This window comes from Pleuronectes platessa, chromosome 23 (genome assembly GCF_947347685.1).
Source record: "Pleuronectes platessa chromosome 23, fPlePla1.1, whole genome shotgun sequence".
Lineage (NCBI taxonomy): Eukaryota > Metazoa > Chordata > Actinopteri > Pleuronectiformes > Pleuronectidae > Pleuronectes > Pleuronectes platessa.
In genome coordinates this window covers 10,543,666-10,550,613 of record NC_070648.1, presented here as the reverse complement: position 1 = coordinate 10,550,613, position 6,948 = coordinate 10,543,666, and positions in this window count along the sequence as shown.

Here is a 6,948-nt window from a genome sequence, read left to right as displayed (position 1 = left end):
TGTGTGTGTGTGTGTGTGTGGGTGTGTGTGTGTGTGTGTGTGTGTGTGTGTGTGTGTCGCTAGAATCACAAAAAGTACGTGTAGTTTGAATCCTGATTATGATTTGGAAGTCATGTGGGAGTCTGCAAGGTGGTCTCAAAGCCTCATGGTGTGACTGACAACACACACACACACACACACAGTCTCTAGCTGTCTGAGCAGTCATTTCCAGGGGTATTAGAGGCCCTATAACATGGTGGGCCATTAACAGCAGAATAATATCACAAGTTGACCCTTGACATTCCCAGCAGCTTATATCTCCTTGCTGATAGATGCAGGCCCTGTGTATCGCCGTCTGTACTGGAAATGAACTGACACGGAGGGAGAGGAGGGCAAGAATCCCTCCATCTTAAGCCGCGCCGCAGCGAATAGCAGAGCAGCTTAGAGGAGGTGGGGGTCGCGGGTCGGCTAGGGAGCGAGGAGACAGAGACGCTTTGATAGAAACTGCAGAGAGAGAGAGAGAGCGAGTGATGATGGGATAATGAGAACGGAGAGCGATTTTTTTTTTTTCTTCTTCTTTCCCCCACCTCGTTTACAAGGCTGCAGTTACCCCCCCCCCCCCCACCCCCCCTCGCCGAGCTCAACCCCGTCGCCCCAAACCGGGCATGACAGTTCTGCATTCATCCACATGACATCACCTGTTGATTTAGTGGCTCAGCCAAGGTGATATATTACACCTCTCATTCTCTTTTGTTCCCTTGTTTATGCTTTTATTTTTATTACCGCCTGTGCATGCCAGTCATCTCCTCTTCATTCCTGGGACATTGCTCATCTGTTCTTTTTACCTTTTAGCGCGTTGCTTACCAGAATTTCCCACCGCTTTCATGAAGGTATCTTTTATTTGTGCTCCTGTCGTTCCCCGCGTCTCACGCACACCCACGTCTCACCAGGCTGAGTGTTTAATAAAGTGGTGACGCTGTTCATTTGAGTCTCTCACTGCTGTGCCCTCACATCGTGACCTTTCACCGTCTCCATTCCTGCCTTGCTTCTCTTTCCCACATCAGTTTGGTTTCCTCCCTCCCTGTTGGTTTGCCCTTGAGCGTCAGTGGAATCCGTTTCCCATGAGGCTGAGTGGCAGCCTGACCGACAGTCTACCCCTTCCTAACTTCATCTCATCCGCTCCCCCCTGAATTTTCCACCAATTTCCCCTCTATACACCCCCCCCCCCCCCACCCCAAACACCCCAGATGAGTCAATGCCCACCTGCCCCACAGCCATGATCTATCAGTCAATCTGAATCACACACGCGCACACACACACAATGGAGCTTTGTGTGTGCTCCATGGACACGCGCGTACAGTAACTGCTGTGAAGGACCAAAATGACAGCTTCAGCCCTCGGGGAGAGGCTGAACTTCTCCGTGCACGTGTGTGTACGTGTGCGCGCACATGCTCAAGGGTGTCCGGTGTACATGTAAATGCAGTTATCTCTATAAATATGTATGGTAATGCACGGGTGGAGGCTGTGAATAAAACATGGGAACAGGTGATGGTAGCTCCACCGTACTCTTTATGGATGTTAATCTCCGAGGCCTGGGATTGTGAGGCCTTCACAATATCCTGTTCAAATGTCACCGCAATCTCGGTTTAACTAAAGTTATTATGCACTATATGTATTTTTCTTAGTTCCATTAGAATAGGAATAACTGTATGCATATTCTGACTGTATAAGGGCGAGATGAAAACATTCCACAGTTTACAGTAATTTAACGAGCACCATAAAAGGTTTTGCAATAAAGTTTCACTATAATTAAAGGGCATGCACAAGACTTTAAAACTTTGCTTTATATGCTACCCAGCTATTTATGGTTCTGGAAACCACTCATTTTGATAGCCCGTAAACTCTTTTTTCCCCAGTTTATGAAAAAACATGATTTACATTTAGATAATATTATCTAACTTGAATATCGAGGTAAATAAAGATCATATTACTGAAACAAAGCTGGGGAATAGACTTTATCTCAACTTAGTAGCATGCTAATAGTAGAATTGATTGTCAAAAGACATGAAATTACCTATTATTAATGATTATATAGAACTAAATGCCTGATGAGTAAAGAATAGCCAAGAAAATCTCCTTAAATAATAGAAAAATTTAATTTGCTTCATATGAGATACGTGTATACCCTTAGGAAGTGAGTACCCCCATTGATATGTATGCTTATCACTCATAGTCAGTTTTCTGCTTCTGACTGATCATTTCCAGAGGGACATTTGAGGATTTTAGCATTTAGCTCAGTTGCAGATAATATGCTGATGTTTTCAACCCCTGTCCATACCTTTTGTTTTTCAGCAGAGTTTTGTAAAAGCCACAGAACAGATTTCCAGAGAAACCTGCTTGAAGGATGAGTCACGGGCCACAAAAGAACTCCGGAGAAATCGGTGGATCAAGGACTTTTTTTTTTTCAACAGTTCAAGGTGAGGTGCTTTGTTGGCTGTTGTTTTTTTATGACATTTTAACAGATTTCCCAGGGAATCGTTCATTGATCTTGATGAAAAAAAATCTAGGAGTGTGTGCCGTTTGGTGCAGATCCAAAAAAGTTTCATAAAGGGACTGTGGGGCCTTGGCGGAGGTATGCACTCTATTAAATGCCATTCTATTTCCTCATTATTTCTTGTGACTTAATGATGTCTAAGGATTTCCTATAGGGAACCAAACGGAAGCGATAACTTGCCAGGTTTGGTGTAGCAGTATTAACTTGTATTCATCTATGTTTACATGAGATTGTCCTGTATAACCGTTTGAAAATAGAGAATTATACTAGATGCTGGGATTCAAGGCCCATTTGTCTTTATCAGGCACTTGGCTTTACATAAAGAAACCACTGACCTTCATCAGTTTCTATCTATGTGGCCATTAATTCTCACAAACAATGACTCTTCTTATTACCAAGCAAATATTGTCTGGTGAGGAGACATACAGAGACACACACATGTTCAGTTTAGTTAATTATGATAGAGTACTTTAAAATCCAGATCAGAAAGAGCTCCAGGAAAACAAAGACGTCCTGTAATCTAGCGGATTGGATGAGGGATGGCGGAAACCCTCCCTGCGGACCCCACATGAGATATAGTCTAATGAGTTGCCAGGGTTTGATACAGTTTCCCCAACCGCTCAACAGACTGACAGGGGTCTTGCTAATGCATTCTGCTGTAGACACTTTACCAGCTTGCCTCCCTCCTTCCCTCGCCCCTCGTTCGGCCTCGTCTCCGTCTCTGTCTCTGTTCCAGCCTATAAGACATGACAGTACCAGCTGGCTGCTGGCAAACCCACAGCCAGAGGATACTGTTTAAGCTCTCTGTGACGAGTGTATGTGTGTGCGTGTGTTACCATATCCGTCTTTTGAAGGTGTGTGTAGTTCTCCTTCGTCTCTGGTGCGTTTGTGTGTGTGTGTGTGTGTGCGCGGTTGCATGTTGAGGCACATTTATATAGGAGTTTTGTGGGGTTCAGTGGGATGCGTCAAAAGGCGGACACGTTGATTTAATGTCATGCAGTCTGAGTGATCTGATTCACAGGTGTGTGGCGGTTTACGCTGGGTGCGGTTGGAGACCAATATTTAATTCCTATAAAGATAGTTGTCAACACTTGCTCGAAGCAGCTGTGTCCTCTGCGGGCGCTGAGCATTTGTTTTCTTTAGTCTGACTCACTGAACACATTAAAAGCCGCTTATTTGCATTTCTTGCCGCGTAGGTACGCGTACCTTCGCTTTCGTGCTCCTGTGCATTTCACTGAAATTTATATATATTTGGAATTTATAGAAATGTCTAATGGGGGGGAAAAAAAGGTGAGACCACCTATTTCTTCAACCCACCCCACCCCCGTGGCAGTTCTGTACACTTTCACAGGGCTGCAGGGAAACGTTTAAAGCTTACTGGGAACACTTGGGGCGAGCAGCAGATGTGCCTGTGATTCTGGCATGGCTCGATGTGTTCACGCCGACCCCGGCCGCCAATGCCCCTCCTTACCTTTCCCCGCTGCCCCCCCCTCTCTTCCCTCCATTGATTGAACACACATATTCCCTTCTTTTCATCTGTCCGCCCGTATACCTCCTGTTGCCGCGCAGAGTTTTGCCCTAGATTCGAAGTGGGGGGGGAAACAGCATCCCAGTGGGGGACACTCATCCCCCACTCCCCAAATCCCAGCCAAATGTGTATTTTTAGATCTTCAGCAAAGAAGATGTAAACATCCCTTTTCTGCTCTGATCAGAAATTAATGCTTTATACCTTTGTCCTATTACTTTCCCTTTAAAGCCCTTCCTTTTCCTCAACTGATTGTTATCAGTTGATTTCGATTGACCTTGATAATACAATTGTATTTTAAAGGTCAGGTGTTGGTGACTTTCAAATACTCCTGTTAGACAGATATGTTTATAAGGTTTTTCACAAGACGTCCAGCCAGATGAAGTAAGGTTAAAGGTAATGTTTGGTTTAACAGCTTTGCCAGACTTCAAGTAAGAGCTTTAATTTGAAAAGGACCACAGTGGAACTTGATAAAAACCAGCAGCACCCCGAGGACCTGTCCAGATGGGGGTCTCAACGAGCTCTCTGCTGGTTTTAAACGGGGCCGAGCTGACGACAGACACGCAGGCCAACACTGACAAGAACGGGAGCTCAAATGTTACACGCTGTTTGTTCTGTACGGACTCCAAAAGTCTGTGAGAGGCAGAGGGATGGGGTGAGATTTAAACGGCATTGGAGGAGGGAGGGAAATCGGAGGAGAGATGGGAAAGGAGTAGGAGTTGGGCGAAGTAATGAGAGGAGGTGAGAAGTGGAGAGGAAATTGGTTGGCAGGGACTGAGAGGAGGTGAGAGATGTTGCGTCAAAAGGTGGCGGTGGGGGGGGACATTTTCACATATTCATGAGGATAGTTCAAGTTTTTGTTAAAGGTACATTTTTCTGTTAAGGACTTTGTAGAAGTGTACCTTCTTTTTCACAAAAGAAAAGAGCAGGATATATATATATATATATATATATATATATATATATAAATAAAATGATATATACTGCATGTGTATGTGTGAGGATCGCCTAGAGCTGGGTGGGAACTGCGGAAACCTCAGGCGCCAGTGTCATGGTGGGATGGATACAAAAAGAGAGGGACAGAAAAGGAAATGAAGTCATGAAGTGAATTGGAGTCTACGGAAGCCGGGCTAATGTAGTATGAAGTGAAATATCTCATTGTGGGGGGGGGGGGAGAAAGGCAAAAGGGGAAGAGAAGGATAGAATAAAATAAACAGTATAATGTGTGAGCCAGTGAAGGTGGGTTGAAGCGAAACAGAGAGAAGTTGAGATCAAGAGTGGGGTATGGGGCGAGTGGATGCAGCTCGAGGCCAGTTGGCAGTGGCCATAACAGCTTTTGTTGCAAGGTGTTGATTCGTTCTGCCGAGCCCTTGAGCCACGCTTGTTTTTTCTTTACCTCGATAAGAGCCTAGACCAGCAGCTAATAGCCACATAAAGAGATAACGTGTGAGGTGAAATACAACAGTCACTGCCTAAGACAATAACATCTGGAGCTGGATCACGGGATCGGTGCTGGAGCCTCGGACGAGATGCAATGAGGCGAGGGCAAGGGGAGCAGGGTGCAGGCGGCCCGGGGGGGGCCAGGGCAAAAGGAATGACATGGAGGTTCGGGGTGGGTAAAGTGCAGTCCTTTTACAAATCCCCAGGTACACAATCCACTGAGCGAGCATCTTCTCAGGTTCCAGACCAGTTCCCCAGGGCCTCGTTTTAACCGCAGTGCGAGCCCATCTTTTTACAAACCACCTGCATTGTCGTGTGTGTCACTGCTCATTACAGAGGAGACAAACTGTGATGTAGAGCGTTGGGGGGAGGGGCCGGTGACTCCTCTGGTGAGGGTCACGCCCTCTGAGGTCGCACACGTCGACTCACCACCACTGAAATGTCCCCTCAGCTTGTGTGTGCGGCCTTTAATGAAAGTCTGCTCTCGTGTGTGCACTGTTGTCGTTTTTTTTTTTTTTTTTGCATGCCCCTGTGATGTGATTTAATGTTCGCTGTCGACGTAGTCCGACACATCCTGTTTTCATACTTCTCTTTGCAGCGTCCAGTAATTAGATGATGTGTATCTTGTTTCCACAGAAGCCTGATAACTAAGTGCCTGCTAGGTAAACGTGTGTGTGTGGGTGTGTGTGCGCTTGCAAAAGAGACAGAGAGTGAGAGTGGCAGCGAGCGCAGTGCGCAGTGTGTGTGTTTGTGCCTTCTGCTGTGAACGTGTTGCAGATAGTGCTGTAGATGGCTATCTTTCGGAGAGCGCTCTATTGATTTGACTGGGGTAAATAATTGGTTGGGTCTACAAGCTGTCATGTTCGGCCTGATTGCTGAGCATTGGTGGTCTGGAGCTGTTATCTTCCTCCATATCCCTCTCTGATCCTCCTCTAGCCTCCTTAGACTATCTCTACATGTATTGATTAGGACCCTATATGACTATTCTCCATCCTTCAATATGGGCAACAATCACAGTCCCAAATCCGCATGTGTAACAAGTTATCTTCTCTCAGCTTCTTGTTCTGCTGCAGGGAGAGGAAAGGGACAATTTAGGGAGGTGAATAAAAACCCCATAGGAAAATGAGGAGAATACAGAATGAGGACATTTGAAGGGGTCAGACGTAATACAGGCTTGCATAGTCTGCCCTACTTTTCCTTGACAGTGGACTACATTATTGCCTCTGCTGCATTGTGAAGTGAGCTTGGTGTTACCTTGGACAGGGAGTGTGTGGGGCTGTCCCCTGCATATTAAATGTCAAATAACCACAACTTAAAGAATCATTCACCTACTTATTCTACAAAGATCTGTCTGTCTGTGTGTTTTATAAGTAGAACGCATGTCTCGAACCAATCACCTACATTTGATTGGCCTGAGGAAGTACGGTCCAATACTAACAGAAATTGTATA